The sequence below is a fragment of the Prinia subflava genome, chromosome 2 (assembly GCF_021018805.1).
Source record: "Prinia subflava isolate CZ2003 ecotype Zambia chromosome 2, Cam_Psub_1.2, whole genome shotgun sequence".
NCBI classification, from domain to species: Eukaryota; Metazoa; Chordata; class Aves; order Passeriformes; family Cisticolidae; genus Prinia; species Prinia subflava.
The window spans coordinates 14725155-14744867 of NC_086248.1; the positions used below are offsets into that span (position 1 = coordinate 14725155).

General features: G+C 42.3%; 1 protein-coding gene across 1 annotated transcript in view; it reads right to left on the minus strand.

The window, feature by feature from the left end:
* Positions 1 to 19713, minus strand: part of HPCAL1 (hippocalcin like 1) — a 64880-nt gene that overhangs the window by 30786 nt on the left and 14381 nt on the right. The window contains exon 2 of the mRNA XM_063424963.1: positions 18013 to 18059. The gene's annotated coding sequence lies outside the window, so the exon portion shown is untranslated. The remainder of the gene's footprint in view (positions 1 to 18012; positions 18060 to 19713) is intronic.

Below are 19713 nucleotides of genomic sequence, written 5' to 3' on the forward strand. Positions count from 1 at the left end.
CTCCAAAACCAGTCTGCTGTCCTGTATGCTGTGGAGAAAGCTCCTGTTGACCCTTTCATGCCCAAAAGGTACAAGTACCAAGGGCCTGACTGCATAGCCAGCTACCCCACTTTGCACCGTAGTTGCAAGGGCTGGCCACCACCTGGCTGAAAACATCACCCCAGCATCCTGGGGCCTTGAGTCCCAGACCAGGAGGCACCAAGACTATGTTGTACAGATGAAGAATAAAAGGTATTTTCTGGTACCTCACGTCATTCCCATCATCACTGCCTCACAGACCACTTACCTCAGCAAGGAATGATGTAGGACAGTTACCTACTGCATATTCCCTGCCAGCCCCAGCTTCCTTCAGCTGCTCCACCACCACAAGCAACACAGAAACCACGCAGGGCAATTGTACACGTCCATCCACATGCTAAGTACTGCACACTGCTGACCCAGCCTGCTCAAGAGGAGCTCTCAGTTGTGCCTGTCGCCCTGGGCATGCTGTGTCTCCAAGGCTTAGGGATGAAAACTCTCTGTGTAGCACTTCTGTGCTTTTCTGGAATGACATTTGGCTATTTGGAGGACTGGGAATTTGCAACATAGGAAGAAGAAATAATAAAGTTGACCTCAAGCTGGTTCAATACACTCATTCTGAAATTAAAGTAGCTGGAACATGGTGCATCATTTTTTCCTACCACAGTCTTAGCTGTTATGGAAAATACAGCAATGAGAAAAGAGCTGGCTCATGAGCTAACATTACCTGCCTACACCTCTTCTGCTCCTTCTGCTCTGTAAGCCACAGCACTGATACATAGAGTGCTTGCATGGCTATCTAAATACCCTAGGCAGAAGTGATTGCAGGAGATACATGTAGTTCAAAATTTCATTAAAGAAATGGCTATAATACAATCACAAGCCACTCAATGTATTGGAGGCTAAATGTTGCTAAGGAGAATTATGAATCTCCTCCTGCAAATATCCTTATCTACCCACAACAGAGAAAGAGCCAATAGTGTAGGAACATCTATATTCAGCACAAGGACTAGACCAGAGAAAGGTGATCATTAAATAACTTAAAACAAAGAAGATAGCAAAATGTAATGAGCCTCAACAAACCAAGTGAAATAGGGCTAAGAGGCTCTACCAGCTATATCTGGCACTTTAGCACCTCTTAGGAAACCTTTTGTAGATGGAAGGACAATTAGCTCCCCAAGAGCTTCTGCACTGGATGGATGATGGACAGGTGGCTTCTTTTGCAAAACCCATTTTCTTCATTCTGCACAGTGGATAATTAAGCTCAATGATAAGGGGAAAAAAAAAGGCAGAGAGAGGGAGGTAGGGAAAATGCTTGAATGCTAAAATAGGCAAATTACTGAGCTAGAAAATCTAGATTAAATCAAGCATTCCTGCAAATGTGTAATAGAGAAACAAATGGCTCCCATCTGGAAGCCCAGCAAATTAACTTGGATCCTGGTTAAGACAACAGCACCAGAGTCTGCTTCCAGAAATGTAAACATCCAGTGTGCATTTGCAATCCAATAACAGGCTAAAAATATAAGACAACTCAGAGTGGAAATCTGATTTTGTGTCTACCCTCTTAATGGGAAATAAAACAATAATTCTTTAGACACAGCAATCTGGACTCATTTTTCCTGCTTGGAGAGATGATGCAAGATGTCTTTGCACCAGGAAAGTCTTTCAGCTGCTTCCGTTTGCAAGGCCATTGCTCACATGTTGGAGGCCTGACTCTTCTCCACCATAATCCGCTTCCCCATCTCCTTTTCCATTCTGTGTCCCCTGGCTGCTCCACTGTACTGTCCTCAGCTCTCTGTTTATTTCCACCACTCCACTTGATTCTTCCTACTAAAAGTATTCTGGCTTCTTTTTCCCCCAGGTTTATCTCTGGCCTTCCAGTAAGAGACAGGCCCTTGGTCTCAGTGTGCAGATGGAGAACTCAGCCACAGGATGAACCAGGCTCAGAACTAAATTTAGCCCAGAAGAGGATAGTCTTTCTGCTGGTAGACCAGGAAGGCAATTTGGAGCAGGAGCCTATTTTAGATGCACCCTGGTCGTGTCTGCCTCCCTCTAGGCTGTAGAGAGAGTCTGGGGAGACCAGCTTTAGACTGTGAACCTCATCCCTGAGGACCTTTTGATGCTACAAAAGGAAGGAAAAGCTATTACAAGTTAATGTCATCCATATGGTTTAAGAGCTGACACTGGAAGGGAAGTTTTAGGGTGTTCCACCAGCAGAAGGCATTAATGGAAAAAAAGGACATTTTCTCTGTGTGTGAGATATGTCCTTCTGTGATCACTGCAGGCACAGCCAGGAGTTTTAAACTACAGAAAAAAAAACACCTCTAGAGACAGGATAATCAGGAAAATCAGCTAATTCCCACATCTGGTTTTAATAAACAGATGGGGGGGATTGGTAAATGTAGACCAAAAAGTACATAATATCCAAACATAGGAGAGCAAAGAACATATGAACATTAATAGCAGCATCAGATAGGATGTTACATAATTTGTCAGAATTCACAGATGATGGGTAAGAAACAAGAGCACGGATTAACATACTGATACCAAGAGAAAGGGCACTGCAAAAGGAAACTCAGATAGCAAAATAAGAAAGTTCAAAGGACTGCAGTAGTATGGGGTCAACACTGCTTGGAAGAAGGAGGGGCCACATCACATCACAGGTTATTCTACACCCTACAGAGTCTGCATGGCAGTGCAGTGCAGATTGCCAGGTTCACAGCAAGAGAGAAGTGCCAACAGGGCTTATCTTGCTGTGGGAATGCAACTTCCCAAAATACTCAACTGAAGAACCCACTATTAACGTAAAGAGCTGACCACAGATATTCCTGGAAGCAGAACACAACAACTGTAATCCTCCAGCTGCTGAACTAGAAAAGGATAGTTCTAATTTAGACACTGTAAGTAGCTGAAAGTCCTCAATGAAAGCAACCCTGGAGGCGATTGTAATAATGGAAGTGATTTAGGGGAACACAAAAATTCATCTTTTCAATTTCCCATAAGCTTTGAGGAATCTAAGGAACTCAGCATGGAAGTCAACTGAACAGAAGTGCTCAAGGACACACTTGTAAGAAGCTTAGAATATCTGTATGGCAAAGATGGAAAAAAAGTTGGTACTGAGCAGCCCCAAAGAAAGTAGGGGAGATATTTAGGGAATGAGTCTCTATGTAAATGGAGAAAAAAAATCACCAAAAAGGGATTTTAGGGCTAAGCAAGTGTATGTGAATGGGAAAGAAGGGCTGCTCATCAAAGACAGCAGTGTCAGAGGTCAGGAAACAAAGAGGGAAAGAGAAATTGCCAAAGTCAAGTTGAATAAGGTCATGCAAATAAAAATAAAGAACAAAGATCAAAATGTTCTTCAATGATACAAAATTTTTTAAAAAAGCACAGAAAGTGGAAACTAGCAGCACTTGGCTGACGTATCTTAAAACAAAAGCACAAGAAGGGAGAGGAGCTTTTGCTGTTACTACATCAGGAAGGGGAACAGCAGATGGAAAAAAATAAACTCACAGCGCTGACAAAAAAAACCCTTTAAACTATTAAACAGCCCATGATCAAGTTGAAACTGAAAGTGTTTCTAGTCAGGTTGGAAGTGAACAGCCTATCCCCAGGGCAAGCATCCAAGAGGGGAGCAATTTGTTTGGGCTGGAGTCTACTCCCTGCTCCCTGCAACAACACGAGACTGGGCTTTGCAATCAACACAGCCTCATGAAATCTGCTATTTTGAAACATGCTGACCACAACCAGCTCATAGAAAAACCTGAACAAGAGGATGATGACAGTGTGATGATATGTGATGATGAGTGTGTAGAAAAATATCCTAAAAATAAGGTTAAATGGGATCAATTGCCACTTGTAGCCTCACCCCACAGCACCCAGAGTCAAGGGTGGTCTTGATGCTCCCCTTGCATCCCTTTTCTGACTTCAGCACAGGTATCCCACATTTGGAGGTTGAGATGAGAGGAAGGAAGACTGCTCATTTATAAGCACTGGTCATATGAGGCATCTCTGAAGAGGCACCAAAGCTGCTCCACCAAAACAATAATAATCTGTTGCTGGGTTGGAGTAGTCTGTCTTACCTTTACCTACTAAAATTTGATAGCAAAGGCATTAAGATCAAAACCAAGCTTTGCTCTGAATACCCTTAACATAGAACAGACATCTTCCTGGAGCTTACTCCCAAACTTCAGCATACTGAGCAAATGCAAACTACACAAATTATAAACACTTCAGGGCTGTTTCTTCCACTGTATGGAATTAAAGAAAGGTGATTGATGTACCTGAGAAAGCTGGAATTGTAAAAGTGGGCAGTAGGAGCCAGGGTCAAAGTTTTCTCATTCTCCAATGAAAGTATCACTGTCAGAGCACAGAGTTGCCTTTAAGGGACAAGAAAATATTTCCAAGTGCAGACAAAATGTGCTATAGCTTCATCAAGTTGTGGTCAACCATGCGCACAGCAACTGGCTTTGTGCCTGATATTTACTGAGAGCTAAATGCAAGACCTCTTCAACAACAGGACTGGCAGCACACAAGCCAGAGAAGCAAACCTATTATTGTCCAGAATTATTATTACATTGTATTATTAACCAAAACAACTTAAGGAAAAGGTTAAGAAACTGTGAGTAACTCCATGACTTATGCCCAGCTCCTTGGCTGCTCATTGGCTCCAAGCTGTCTCAACGGGGCATACAACCAAATGTATCATTGCTGTTCAGAGCCATGAGGAACACCTTAACCTCTAACCTCAGGTCACATTTGAGAACATCTCTTTAAACAGCAAGACAACTGAAACCAGAACTAGCACACAGGCAGGTCCACAGCATCAGATGTCAGGGGGTTCCTCTGAGTCAGTTGTCTGGGTGCAGCATACTGCACAGTGTTAAGACTTGTAGCTGTAAAAATGTTAAAAATGTACAAGTTTGTAGAATACATGCATAACCAAACTGGAATCTTTTCTGTGGTCTTGCCTTTTTTCTCACAAACTTTTGGATTTTACAGTGTTTAGTCACCTCCCTAAATTCAGCTCCAGGTTCAGCTCCTTAACTAAGCATGAAAAGTTCTCCCTCTACAGTATGTAGCCAAAAGCAGAGACCTTCTGAGAAGAAAACCAGAATATAAGCAGATATTCCCATTGGAAGGACTGCTCCAGACAATGAGACGACCAATGAATATTTTCACATGCTCTGAACCTACATCACTAATATAAAGCAAAACACTTGTGACCTCCCATCAACAAAATCTTACAAGTATCATAACTCACCTGGATTAAGCATGCACTTGCACTTAAGTGCACAAATAAATCCAGCCAACCCCAAGATAATTTTAGCATATGCCTCAAATGAAATACAAGACTGGATGTTCTGGCTCGGGGCAGACTTCAGATCCTTTCGTTACACACTTTTCAATGCAAGACAGAAGCACAATGCTGAAGCAAAAGAGGAGACTGAAAAAGAGGCAGGCCACACATCACAATTTATTTTATGGTCTTATCTTTAAATCAGACTTGCAGGGAAAGAACAGCAGGGAAGAGACTCAAAAATTGTTTCAAAGACACTACTGCACTGGCTGTCTGGTAGCAGATTAATCATTTAGTTGTCAACCTTGCAATAACTATAATTGTTTTGGAAGACATTCATATTGCAAAACTGTAAGCACATATAGTAACAGTGAGTCAAGTTGAATCTAACCCTTCTTCATTCTACATTTGCCTTAGACATGTTTTCTCCAGTACAGAAAGAACCAACTTAAAGGAAAAAAACCCTATCATGTAGATTAGAGTTTATTGATTACCCAGACACTAATTACAGCCCAGCTCTTTGAGATCTCTCCAAGGGGAAAGGAAGAGATCGTATTTACAGAAACTGCTTCTAATGAGAAAACCTTAAGGCAAGGAAGGTGAACCTGAGAGCAATGAGTACCAATTTTATAGAATAAAAACAACTGTTTGCTCTTGTAATTGCATTTGCCTTTCTAACTACAGTCCCTATTCTCTACCTTCCTCCAGAAACACCCACTGCTAGGCAAGGATGACCAAAGCTGGATTACACCACTGTAACTATGGGGAAAACATGTTATGATTTGCTAAAGTTCACTTTTTTCAGGGAAAGCTTTAAGTTTATCAGTTTAAATTAAAAAAGCTGTAAAATCAGTGTCACAGAGGGACTATCCCTTTTCCCCCACTGATTTGAACACCACAATATTGAATAGAGCTCTATGATGAAGGACTATTTTATTTCCAAAACAAAACCCAGTGTCCTAAGCAGCTAAGTTCACTTCAGAGAGGGCACCAAGGCCAGGAAAGAAAAAGAAAAAAGAGAGAGGAGAGAGAGGAGAGAGAGGAGAGAGAGGAGAGAGAGGAGAGAGAGGAGAGAGAGGAGAGAGAGGAGAGAGAGGAGAGAGAGGAGAGAGAGGAGAGAGAGGAGAGAGAGGAGAGAGAGGAGAGAGAGGAGAGAGAGGAGAGAGAGGAGAGAGAGGAGAGAGAGGAGAGAGAGAAGAGAGAGAAGAGAGAGAAGAGAGAGAAGAGAGAGAGAGGAGAGGGAGAAAGAAAAAAGAAAAAAGAAAAAAGAAAAAAGAAAAAAGAAAAAAGAAAAAAGAAAAAAGAAAAAAGAAAAAAGAAAAAAGAAAAAAGAAAAAAGAAAAAAGAAAAAAGAAAAAAGAAAAAAGAAAAAAGAAAAAAGAAAAAAGAAAAAAAAAGAAAAAAAGAAAAAGAGCTACTTCTAAGCCTTCTCCTGACAAGACAATTTTGTTGAAGATAATGATGAAGCCTCCTTTGTTGGTATAGACCTAAGCCAGCAGGACCTTCACCTGTTCTTCTGCAGGCAGAAGACACTCACTCCTGCAAAGCTAATGCCTGTTAAACTCCTGTGTTACAGGAATATGCTGGAGCTCCAGCACCTGTGAGCAAGGTGAGGGTGGGCAAGGAACACTGACCATGCAACTGTCACACCTCCTCTGACAGCCCTTGGCTCTGCAGGAACAGGGTTTGCCTCCAACAGATGTGAAGTACCTGCAGTTCCTCCATCGCCAAAGGAAGGGAGCTTAAAAAACCCCAAATGAGCAGAAAGCAACTGCACTTTAAAAAGTACTCTGAACTGAGCTTCAGCTGAGCTTGCACGCAAAGAGATTTGGGATTCACGGACAAGCAGCAATGACAGGACAGGAATTAAGTAAACAGACATTTGCAAAGTACAACTTTGGTTAAGTGTAGGAATAGGATGGAATGGACATTCTCACAGTATCACATTTTTATTTAGGGAAGACAACCAAGGAAAAAAATAAATACATTTTGCAGATGGTCTGTCTCCAAGTGGCCCCGATAAAAGCTGCTGTGCCCTGACTCTGGGCCAGCCACATTCCATCTCCAACTGCACAGCCTTCAGAAGCTTTAGTAGTAATTACGAAGAGCCAACCACAGTGATAAGCCAGAGGTCTTTAAAAAAAAAATACATGATGCACTGATACAGATTCTTTTTTCTTTCACTTCTTTTTGGTAGACTGACATGGTACATTCCTTATAAAGACATTTTCAAGTCCTTCACAGTTATTCCTCCAATGTTGACTCACTGCATCCCAGATGGGACCCTTGGCATCACTGACCCTAGCAGGTCTACAGTACAGTACCAAAGTCTTTATGTGTGGTCACCATGCAGATACTGCTCTTTCAAATTGCCACACAAGTGCCCGAAGCACAGTTCTTGGGAATTCACTGTGAACTCACAAAAAGCATTGAGAACCAGTGATCTAGTCCAATACCTTTTCATTCAAATAATTTCTGCAAGAATTCTGGCACCCAGCCACCACCCAGTTGGCATATACCACCTGTTTTCAAAAGATATGCAACCCTGACCTAAAAGCCTCCAAAGGATGAGAACACTCCGTAGGCAGAAACAATTTTCTTCAAACAGTGTTGTTCTTCTACTATGAAGCAAGCAAAGGATGCACAGGTTTTGCTGTGGTAGAGGTAGGACAGGGGAATTTGATCATTTTGTGTCATCTCCCTCTTTGTACCATATATAACTCAGTGCTCACTCGTGCAGCTCACTGAAAGATTAATTGGCTCGTTCAGACAGGCAAGGGTAGACTCCTAAGGCGTTTAAGTGATTTGGGGCAGGATGATCATCTGTCTCCTCCCTGCCCACAATTAACTGTTCCATGGCCCCTGTCTTGTGCTAGGCCTGAGCATGCTGGGGAAGTGAGAAAAACAGAGGAGCTGAGCTCCTTTCACCATGACTGGGAGCATCTCTTCTCCCTCAGCCTTCAGTGGTTTAAAGGAATTGTCACAAAGGGGACCAATCCCAGTAATGATCCAGGATCTTGTGTATTCAACCTAAAGCTCAGTGTTTCAAACAGCGTAGAAATTAAACAACAAAGCTTTGCAGTAAGCTAATAAATCATTGTGTATCCATGCTCAGATGGTTGTAAGGAGCATGACAAACTTGAAACAGCCTGCTAATTTCTAAAATTAAACAGTTCTTGGTGTTACAGAGGTCAGCCATCTGTTCAAATGTTCATGTTTGAGTTGATATAACTCTTCTTCCACTCTTCTCTCTTGACTCAAGCATACTCCCTAGGAAGAAGAGCATATGACTCCCTAGGAAGAGGAGACTATTGCTGAAGTCACCACAACTAGACAGCCATCCTCTTCCATGGAGGATTGCCCACAGAAAGCATGTTCATAGTTAGGACAGACTGCGGAGGCAAACAAGAAAAGTGCTGGAAAGAACAGTGTATTATCCAGGTCTCCCAGGAGCACCAAAACCTACAGAGAGCCAGGATTTCTGGTGACATCTGCAAGAGAATTTGTCAGGTTCTGAAAGCTGCACTCAACATCCCTGACCTGTCAGGAGACCTCTGGCCCACCCTCCATCCCATCCTTCATAACCTCTGCTCAATCTTGAAGGGCTCCAAGAAACATCAGAGAGCACTTCAACATTCATCTTTAAACTGCCATCTCATGACAGGGAGATAGTGAAATACAACTGCTCTCAACAGATTTCACATGCATTTGTAGTGGAACTGCTTGCTTTATAAAAAAATTGGAATTATCTGGAGTTATTCAACAAGCAAGGCCAGCCACAGGCTGAAGCTGGGTTTATAGAGCAAGAAGTGGGCTCCAAGTTGTGTATGGTATGAAGAGATATGGTGTAAATTCTCCTGTCTGACATCCTTTCACAGTCAGGGTTATTCTGTACTCTCCTCTGTTCCTGACAATACAAGGAGGAACAAAAATCCCATGAGCTCTGATAAAGGTGAGGAATGAGGGGGACAGGAAGACAGAAGCCAAACAAGCACTTTCAGGCAGAAACCAAACTTGGGCAGGCAAAAAGTAAAAGTTAAAAAAAATGTGCAAGTGGTTGACTGAGAATAGGTTAGTCATCTACAACCACCAACCTGCATAAAATGTGTCTTCAAGGAAACTGGCCAATGCATTTTAGATACAAGTAGCCATTGTCCATCAGGACATCTGGCATGAAGGAAAAGGCAAAACATGCATCTTTAAATCTTTGGCTTTCGGCTGGAAATAATGTTCTCAAAGGAGACAAAGCAAAATATTGCTTTATTGTGTGTAATTTTAAACCAGCGTGAGTTGGAAGAGGTTTTGATAAAGACATTTGGATAAAATTCTGTATAACAGATATGTTGTGCAGAACTACCTACTGGGTTAAACACCTAGCTGAATTTAGATGGAGAAAAGTGTCCCCATACACACTTATAAACCCATCTTGGAACAGGTGTGAATCCCTGGTATTGCATGTGGTTTAATTCAGGGGAGTAACAGTGAATGAATTACTGGAAATATTGCCATTCATTATTTCCTAACACCTCCAGTTTAAAGCCTAGTGAACGCTTCACAGCTTGACCTTTGGGATGAATGTAAAAGCAGTACTACAGCACCAAAACAAAATATTTTCCTGCTTTTTTTAAAGTCAATAGGACCTGTATTATTTGAAGAATGGTAGCCTCAGGGAATCTGTTTCATTGCAAAGCCATTTAGGCAGCTGTCATTAGTTTAAAAGCCCATTTTTGTTTAATGACTGCTGTTTCACATACTCCCAATGCCATGCATCATAACTGTCATCCCTAAACCTTAGATTTATGAAAGCATACAGCAGCAGCATTATACTCAGGGGTCTGCTGATATTCCCATTATTAAACCACTTCTTACAAGTCTTGACTCGTGTTTAGGCGTAACAAATCCTGTGTTCTGTGCGGGTGCTGTGGTGGAGGTGGGCGCTGCTTAATCCCCCCAGGATGCCTGGCTGCCAGGCAGAGACATCATCATCCCCAGCTGGGACACCTTGCAGAGCTTGGGAGAGGGATGCTTGAGTTGCAATGAGAAATAAAATAAAACACTTTCCTTTGTTTAGATATTCTTTATCATCATGGGAAGGATTCAGAAGGGTGGAAAGCATGATAAGGCCCACTCTCCTACCAAGTCACACTTTATCCAGGGTGCAGAGAAAACATAGCTGGAGGGGAACTCTACCACAAAGTTGTTAAACATCTGGAAACAATCGAAGAACCAGATAATCTGCAAAATCAAACCCTTTTTGCTTGACTCCAAGGGTATGATCTTTAAAGCACACTGATGCAGGAGGACACTCTGAAGTCATTTCTCAGGTACCACACAAAATACATTATTTAGTACCTGCCTGCTGTGAAATTCCTTTTGCATCTGCTATCTTCTATCAGTCCTCCACTCAGCTGCCACTTTGCAGGTAAATTCACCTCCCCCTATTTTTATAGTGGAAAACAGGGACCATTCAATCCTCTTACCTCACTCTGTGACTCTGTGAGGAGCCAAGTCTATGAACTCTACTTGGTCAAACTTAAAACAAATAACCCATCAAAACAACAAAAAAAAGCTATTTTCTTCAGATCCAAAACAGTTAGAAAACACTTGAAAAGTCAGGGAAGGTATTCCTGGCATATTCTGAAACTAGTGAGCACAGATCTTACGTTCTCAAATTTATATTTTCAGGCACTTGTATTAACATATCTCTCTATTGTTCTCCTTATTGCAGTGTTAAAATATTTCATTATTATTCAGAAAGAAGGTATTTTTACCTAGGAAAAAAAAAGACTTAAAACCAACCTGCCTTAGTGATTCCAGTATAAATTATCAGAACTAGATAATTAGCTATTCTGACAAATAGGCAGTAATGGTAAATAACAAGCAATGAGACATGATACACACCCATAAGGATATACATCTTAATGCTGATGTGCCACAAAATAGTTTCTTGATGGTAAATACCTACAATGAAATTTCCTCCACAAATTACAAAAAGTTACCTTTTTCCTAAATTATTTTGCCTATGGCATTTCATTGAATAAAATGACAAATTGTATTCCCTTTGAAATTCAATGAAGTTCAAATACAACTTTTTTTTATGGCATGAAAAATTCTGTAGTTTAATCCACTTCATTTTTACTGTAACAGATTTACTATACTCAATTTACTGATGAATTCAATATTGAGACAATGAATTCTGGGCCTTTAGGGCACAAGATAGCCAGCCAGGAAGCACCTAGCAAAGAAAATCTCTCCCACCACTCCTGCACGAAAGCAGAAACACATCTATAGCTGGGATCTACAGCCCAGTCTTCTTCCAGCTCTCCAATCCCACCTTCACTTGAATAGAGCAAAGTAGTTTAATTAGGAAAAGACCCAGAGTGATCATCCAGCTGCAAATTCCAATGCTTCTTTCCAGACAAAAACAAAATCTAGACAAGGGACCGATAGCCATGTCTGCTTTTCCTGGGATTTCATGTCAGTTCTCTGGAAAGGAACAACTGACATCATAACTGCTAAGAGACCAGATTTTATGGTAGCCCAAGGGTGATATTTATAAATACCAAATGCATAGGAGAAGGAAACAAAACTGCTTGGCTTAGCTGAGACTCTCTTTGTCCACACAAAAAGGTTTGCACCCTACCAACTCCACATGACAGCAAATGTACATGCAACACTTGGTGGTGTTGGGGGAACTTTCCCCTCCTGAAAAAGTCCCAAACAAAGACTTCCAAACCAAAGTATTAACAAAGCAATATGCATACTATGTCAAAATTATCCATATATTTTGTTATGGCAAAATTGGTACTTTATGTCCCTCTACCCTAAATGATATAACAGAGACCAGACTTCACCAGCTGATTTCCATACCTACTGCAACAGCTCGTGGTCAGCAGGGAACAGGACTGTGCCAGAACCTGGCTGTGGACCTGCACCAGCACACCCACAGCATCTCCTCCCCCGTTCACTGGACATGCTGTGCTGCCCACACCCAACTGTGCAGCATCCAGCCACTACCACCAGGGTTTCCCTACTTAAGGTAGTAGTCAAGCAGTTACTGAATCTTATTTTGCATTCCTGGTAATTAAAGAGAAGGCTGCAAAAACCCCCATATTAAATGTCTCCTTCATTTCAAATGAAGGCTTGATGGTATGGAAATGGTCCTTCTGTCTCTCTTTATGTTCATACTCACACAGGTGCAGACCACACTCAGGAGAACCACGGCTGCCTCCTGCTGCCTTTGGGTGCCATGAGCCAGTCACAGCAATTATGCTGCTCACCAGCCAGGCTGTCCCGGGATTCAGAGCCCAGGAGGGTGCCCACATTCAGCCTCTCTCTCCATCACCTCTCCTCCCAAATACTGATGAAGGCCAGAAAGACTTCTAGAAATTCCCCCTCAGTGGTGCATTCCCTGCCCTGGAGCAGTCCCCCGTCCCAGTGAATCCTGGAGGTGGGAAGTCTAGGAATGGCAATGTCCATTCTACTGAGTTCCCCAGAAAGGGAGCTGCATCCAAGCAGCTAAAGGGAAGTATTGCTCGGGCTACTGTAACTCTGCTATGCAATTCTGGATCATCAAAGCAATGTGGTGAAGCAGTATTTGCACCCATCATCTTTGCAAATCATGCTGACTTTTGTGGTAACTCCACTCAGACCTGTTGCAAGGGAACTTATTTTGATCATCTTCATATTTGTCCCAGTTGAGGAAAATCACACCTAATCTCATTGCATTCCCTTTTCAAGAAAGGCCATCATTTTTTTCCTTCTCCTCTGGAAACACAGCGGTTGGCAGTCTATCCAACCTGCAGGCATGCAGCTGGACAGACATGCTGTCTGTTGATATTTCTGACTGCATCTCTTAGCCAACCTCAACCCTAGGATGTATGTTTGTCTTTGCATTACCAGGGTACTAAGCTGCTGCAAGGTAATGAGAAGGAGCTGAGCAAGGTAAGGATCCACCTCAAATTACCATTTTTTAAAATTAAGACTTGTGGGGTCTGATATAAAAGGCAGCAAGGTGGATGGACAGGACTGCTGGTCATGGCAGGTCTCATTTGCTTGAATTAGAAGGGTCCTCAAGGCTCCAGGTGGGTGAAACCCACTTGCACTCCCTTGGTGACTGCCCAGGTAACCCCTCTGAGCATCTCCAGACCTTGCTCTCTCTTACACCAAAGCCCCTCACTTACACTAAAGCTTCTCCCAGCAAGTACCAAGTCCCTGACACCATAAGCCAAGGCACCGTCTCATTTTATTCTGAGCCAACACGATGGAGGTCACAGGAAAATTAAAAATGTAACAACTCACTGTAGAGGAGAGAGAAAAAAAAGTGTTGAGTTCATGACTAATCTTTGCAGCTCTTGCCATGGACAGGATTTGTACAGACATGTTGATTTTTTATAAAAATAGTAAATCGTATTACACGCATGCTGCAAGACCAAAGATTCACAACGATACCTTAATACAGCTTAAATAAAAATAGTACTACCTGAGTCAATCTGAGCATGATAATGCTTTGTAATCCCACACTCTTAGGGGATGAACAGTTGTATAGCAGTGAATCAACACGAGATACTTGCCTTAGGAGCCACTCCTTTTTCATGCTATATACCAACATCTCTACTAAATGGAGAAGGCAGGTGCTGTTTGGGGGAGCACAGTGCACAATGGGGAAAACAGGGCCATTTTACAGCCCCATTATCTTCCAGCTTGGAAATCTTGGCTAAGAGTTTACTTTTCAAAAAGCAAAGCCAGCTTTAGTTTTTCCCCATCATAGTAAAGAATTAAGGAAAAAGTTTGAATTTTACAAGTCTTTGAGAAGTGAGCAATCCCAAAGCCTGTGAGCACTCACAGAAGATTCATTCATAAAAACAAACACAGCTGAACAGCAGTGTTGCACAGTCATTCTGGGTTTTTTTTCTTAACATCCTTGAATGAGCAAACAGTGTATATGGAAAGCAAATGTGCAGTAAAACATAGAGAAGTCTCAACAGAGGAGACATCAGTAAAACCTATTTATAATAAGAATGTAAAAGCGAAAGACTCAAATAGCAATTTTTAAAGGTGGTTAAGGAAAAAATTGGAAGCTTTGATTAAAGACAAGTTAAACCATAATGAATTATTTTCAATTACTTTGTTACATAAGCTGCCCACAAAAGGTACTTCATTTGCTGCTGTGCTCCCCCTTTTTTCTTTTCTAAGACACGTTTTCCAGTTAATTGCACTTCTATCTCCCCTCCCTGTAACCACGGTATAATTTTATATATGGCAGACGTGTGGCTCTCACAGCTTCCTCCAGACAGCAGGGAAAGGTAACAGGAAAAGTTAACAGAAAGGTCTCCCTTTCCCCAAGAGGACTTGAGTTCTAGTTCTGAAACAAAGCAGATTTTCAAGGCTGTAGAGCAGATGATGCCCAGGGGAAGGAGAAAACAGACTCAAATTGCCACTTATCTTGCCTGCTCCCTTCTCTTTCTCTGCCCTGGTGCTCAGCCTGGCACTGCTGTTGGGTTTTTTCTTTCCACAAAGCCTGAATGTTCACAGGAAGGGTGATCCCACGGGACCCTGAATATGGGGACACAGGAGGGCTATAGAGAAGGCAGGGAAATGCTGACAAGGGCAGTAGAGGCAGAGCCAAGCTGAAAGGCACCAGGACTCAAGAATTAGGAGATCCTGGTGAGAGTGGATGCTCTAGTGATGGACAGAGCCAGGTCATGGGGAGATGCACAGAACATATAACATGTTTCCAATGAACTTCCCAACACCAATGGCAAGAACATTCCCTGATTTCCATGTCTTGCCACAGGTGATTCTGAGATAAGTTCAGCAGCTCAGCCCACCAGTTCTTGCAACCTCTTGTTCAAGGGGACCCCCCTTCCCACAAACACAAAGGCTGCAGAGGTTTCAACTCAGCTTTCAGTTTAAAAACAAAATGTTTCTCAAAGCCAGTTTGGTAGGACAGATCTGTCAGTCTGGGTGCAAAAAATTTCACTTTCATGTTGCATCAAACACACCAGATCTGGACCACAGAAGTGAGGAGGCCTGTTCCAGACTAGGAGCCCCATGTCCATACAAGCAACAGGCAGTTTCTGAAATGATGTTCACACCATCTCATGTCCCATCCTCTGCCCTCCCTGGCCTTGGGTCACAGCCACTTATGTGCTCTCCAGAACAGCAAGGAGGTTACAGCAATGCCACCACCATGGCCCCCCTGCATTGCACTCGGGACAGAGACAGCCCTCCTGACCACATCTCAGCTCCAGCCTCCCAGCACAGCCACTCCAGCAGCACCCCAAAACATGCCAAGTCATGAGCCCCTGACCCAGCTGTCCATTCAGGTGTCCTGCACAGGGTGGCCTTGACGGGTGCATCTCCCATCGTGTGCCTGGCTCCCGGGTCCTCCCTGCCCAGAGCTGCTTATGTGCTTACAGGCAGAAACACAGGTAAGCAGCTTGCTGCATCAGACCCGTGGTATCCCAGCAGGAGAGCACCCAAATGCCAGCTCCCCCCTTCCATGGGCAGCACCCTCACTTCCAGATATGCTTAGCTGGGGTAAAGTTCAAGCTGTATTCAGGCATGTTCATACACATTTTAGTTTCATACTTCGTTCTGAAGCCGTCCATGTGCCCCTGGCCACACATTACATTTGGGAATATGCCCATCAGGCTCAGCACTGGTCTGTCTTCAAGTCTGTCTCTTAGTACATCTTAAACATGAACTGATGCAGCCAGACCACTGTAAGGCTTCATCCAGGAGATGTAACACTCTGGAAATGTACCTTCTTCAGGCATGGATCACATAAATTACCAAACTGAAATCATGGACACACGTGAACTTGAAAAGATGAGGAATACAGACCATTAAAGCAATCAAAAATGTGATGTGTGAACACCCAGCAACTCTAATCTACGTTAGCAAAAGTGCATCAGGAGCCTAAGCTCTGCTGAAAGACCATAGGAGCTTTTCAAAGCACTACCCAAAGAGACTAACCAGGAGACAGACAAATTAACAAACAGCCTGGAGTATCAATAAGTGGTTTTTTACTCATACCCTGTGTTCAGGTGTTACCTGAAACAAGAAAATAAGAAAATCCAATTTTAAGTACAATTTGAAGAGACAGTTTAAAATCACCTGGATTTTACACACATGGTACTACTGTCATCCATCTCACACTCCTCTCTGTCCTCAGAAGCACAGTTTTGTTTCATTTTTCAACCTCTCAAAAAAGATCCACTGAATATCAGGTCCCAATACAGAGATTAGCAACACAAACCATGCAGGTTTATAACACAGATCCCATCCTAGCTGCAGGGCCATGGAAGAGGAGGGGTTTATAAGCTATGGCTCACAACAGTATTTTGCTGAAAGGCACATGGGATTCGTGATTTGGGCTTGTAAAACTCAAGTTTTAGGAGCATAAGCCTCAGTACAGAAAATAAGGATAAGACAGCTCACTAAGTAAGGGATGTTTTCATTGATGAAAGATGTAGCTGATAATATATGCATTTAAGGGGTGTTAAGTAAGCCCATTACAAATACAAACTAACCATTTTCTAGCACAATGAACACATATTTAGGTTGACAGACACACCAAACTCCATCATCCTCCCCTGCCCTGAGAAATTACCAGTGCAGATGGCTACATTTCACCTGGACAGACACTTCAAATCAACCTGGGACCATATGTATCAACACATCTGATCTTTGGGAAATACACAGGTTTGGAAGACAGAGGAGTCCATTAGAGGTTTGGGGCATTCTGCCATAGTTCATTAGCCAGTCTGAACAGACAAGAGCTCTAATAGCTTGTATCCTGTGCACTAGGGAAATGCAACGAAAGAATGAACTTCCTGAGGAATTAATGGGTAATTATATAATTTGGTTAATCTCAAGGGAAAGAAATCTAGAATTGAAAAAGGAAGCAGAGTATGTATTTCTCTAGAAACAACAAAAACAAACATCAAAGGGTGTTACAGAGCAGAGTCTCAGCTGGCATCATTGGAGGGACCAGCACCAGCAGAGGAAAAGGGATTGCACTGATTGACATCAGCATAAGAGGTGGCTTTGCACCTGCAACAGCACCTCATTGGCAGTTCTTAGCCACCTCATCCTCCTTGCAGCTCTTGACTGATTTAATGTTTCACTTACTCACAAATAAGAAGCTAATGAAGTGCATAAAAATTAAATACATGGAAGCCTTGGGTGCAGGCAGAACAAAATCAGTCACATGTGGCAGAGATTAGCATAGGTTATGCAGCTCATTTAACTCTCTGGAAGTTGCATTCCTTTAGATTAAGACCTTGGACAGAACAGAAGGGAAAAAAATCCTAACGTTGCTTTCTGACACAGAAAACACCGCCCCAATGGGATGTGTAGGCTTTTAGTAAAAAATACAATGAAATTTGTACAGATTTTCCCTAAAGTCAAGAATTTTTTAAATGTAACAATTCATTTCTCCAATCTTAGGAAATTATTTTAGTGCAAAGGTTATTATTAAGTGCGAAGCTTAACATTTTGATAACAAACCCCTGCTCAAAGATTAGCCCTGCCAGCTTTAAAATTAAAGCACACCATTAACTCAGCAAATGCAAACTTCTGCAATCAATGCAGAACAAAAAACAAAGCTTGTATTTTCTATTTATCATTTAGTTTTACTATTACTAAATTAAAGAGTGTCTTGAAAGAAGCAGACTCTGCAAAGTACTCACCACCTATTTTGGAATCTCTTCAGAGAAAGTCCACAGGGCTCGATTATCTGGAAGAAAAGACACAAACCAAACATGCTTTACATTACAGTTTTTCTCTAAGTGACAATCTTCACACTCCTGGCCTCTCCAGTCAAAGCTACCATTCCCAGTTCAAAAAAACCCAGAAAGAGTCTAAACATGCAAACATCCTGCTTCAGTTCTTACCCTATAATGGGAAACAGCTTTGTTGTGAATTTGTATTTTATTATTTGTCCTGAAATATGAAACAATTCCATGTTGAAAAATGCACACAGATTTGTCTTGAATTCAAACAGCAAATTCTTCTGATGTTGAATAATCTGTTGAAATCACACTTCTTACTTTGTTTTTTTGTTAAAAGTCATCTTTCAAAATCAGCAAGTATCAAATTCAGATTCAGAAGGTTTGCTTGACTCATATCAAAGAATATTACTACACCAAAATATTGCTACTCCAGTAAAATCAAATTCAGATTCAGAAGGTTTGCTTGGCTCATATCAAAGAATATTACTACACCAAAATATTACTACACCAGTAAAAACTGGAACAAAATAAACAAAATATATGAGAGAGCCAGTTCCAAGTTTACTGTAGTTACTAAGCATTGCTCTGACAGGTTAGAAATCACTTTTTTTCACTGAGCATGTTTCTCAAGGAAAAAGAATATATTAATTTGCATCCCATCAGCATCTGTCAGCTCTGAATGCTGAGGGTTTATCAGCCTTCAGGAGCCACAGATAAGAACACCAGGAGCAAGGTTCACCTTCTCCCGTGATTCCTAATCTCTCAAAATCTGTGGATTAGAAAATCGAAAGCAAGTGACTTGCTTTGATTCCCTTTCTCACAGAGCTGACCATGATTTTCCTCCACCACCAAGACCAAGCTCAGCTGGGAAGAATTCATCTTCTCCAACCCAATACACCAGTTTCTTTTCTACCAGATCCCTGTCTGACCCAGTAACCCTATAACTTCTGCAAACAAAATCCCACTGTGTTTAGCTCCCAGGTGCCTCCAACCCACACCTAACACACAAGTGGTCTGCCCAATGCCAAACCCCAGCCACAGACATCCCAGACAAAGCCTCCCAACCATCTCCTTCGATACTCCACCACCCCTACAGGCAGGAGTTCCTGTTTTCATTATACTACTCATATTAATTTCCACTGGCCCTAGCCCCTACAGACACAGGGTTTCATACTTCTCCCCTTAGAGCAAGCTGCTGCTGTTTGCTGACACTGTAAATGCCTCATGCCAATCCTGTACCTTCTGTCCAGACCAAGCACCCTTGTTCCTTCCCATCTTTCTTCTTGAGTCCTCTTATTCAGATCCTCTCCAGTCTCTTTCATTGTTTTCACATTTTCCACCAGGTGCAGGGCCCCATGCAGGCTTTAGTACTCCAATGCCAAAGCACCAGGAGATCCCAACACTGGACACAAAGTCCATCCCCTGGTTATGGAAGCACACATCTGCTGCTGGTGGGGCAGGACAATGCTGGAAAAGCAACGTATGACCATGGCTCCACAACACTTTTCACTGCAGGCCCTCCAACCCCCCCTGAGTATTCTGTACAGCCAACCCATTCACCAGAGATAAATGCAAGGCCACACTAAAGCCTTTTGGTGAGAATGATGGACCCTGCAAGGTCATCTTCTAGTTCTGTCTAAAGCTACTTGAAAATCAAAT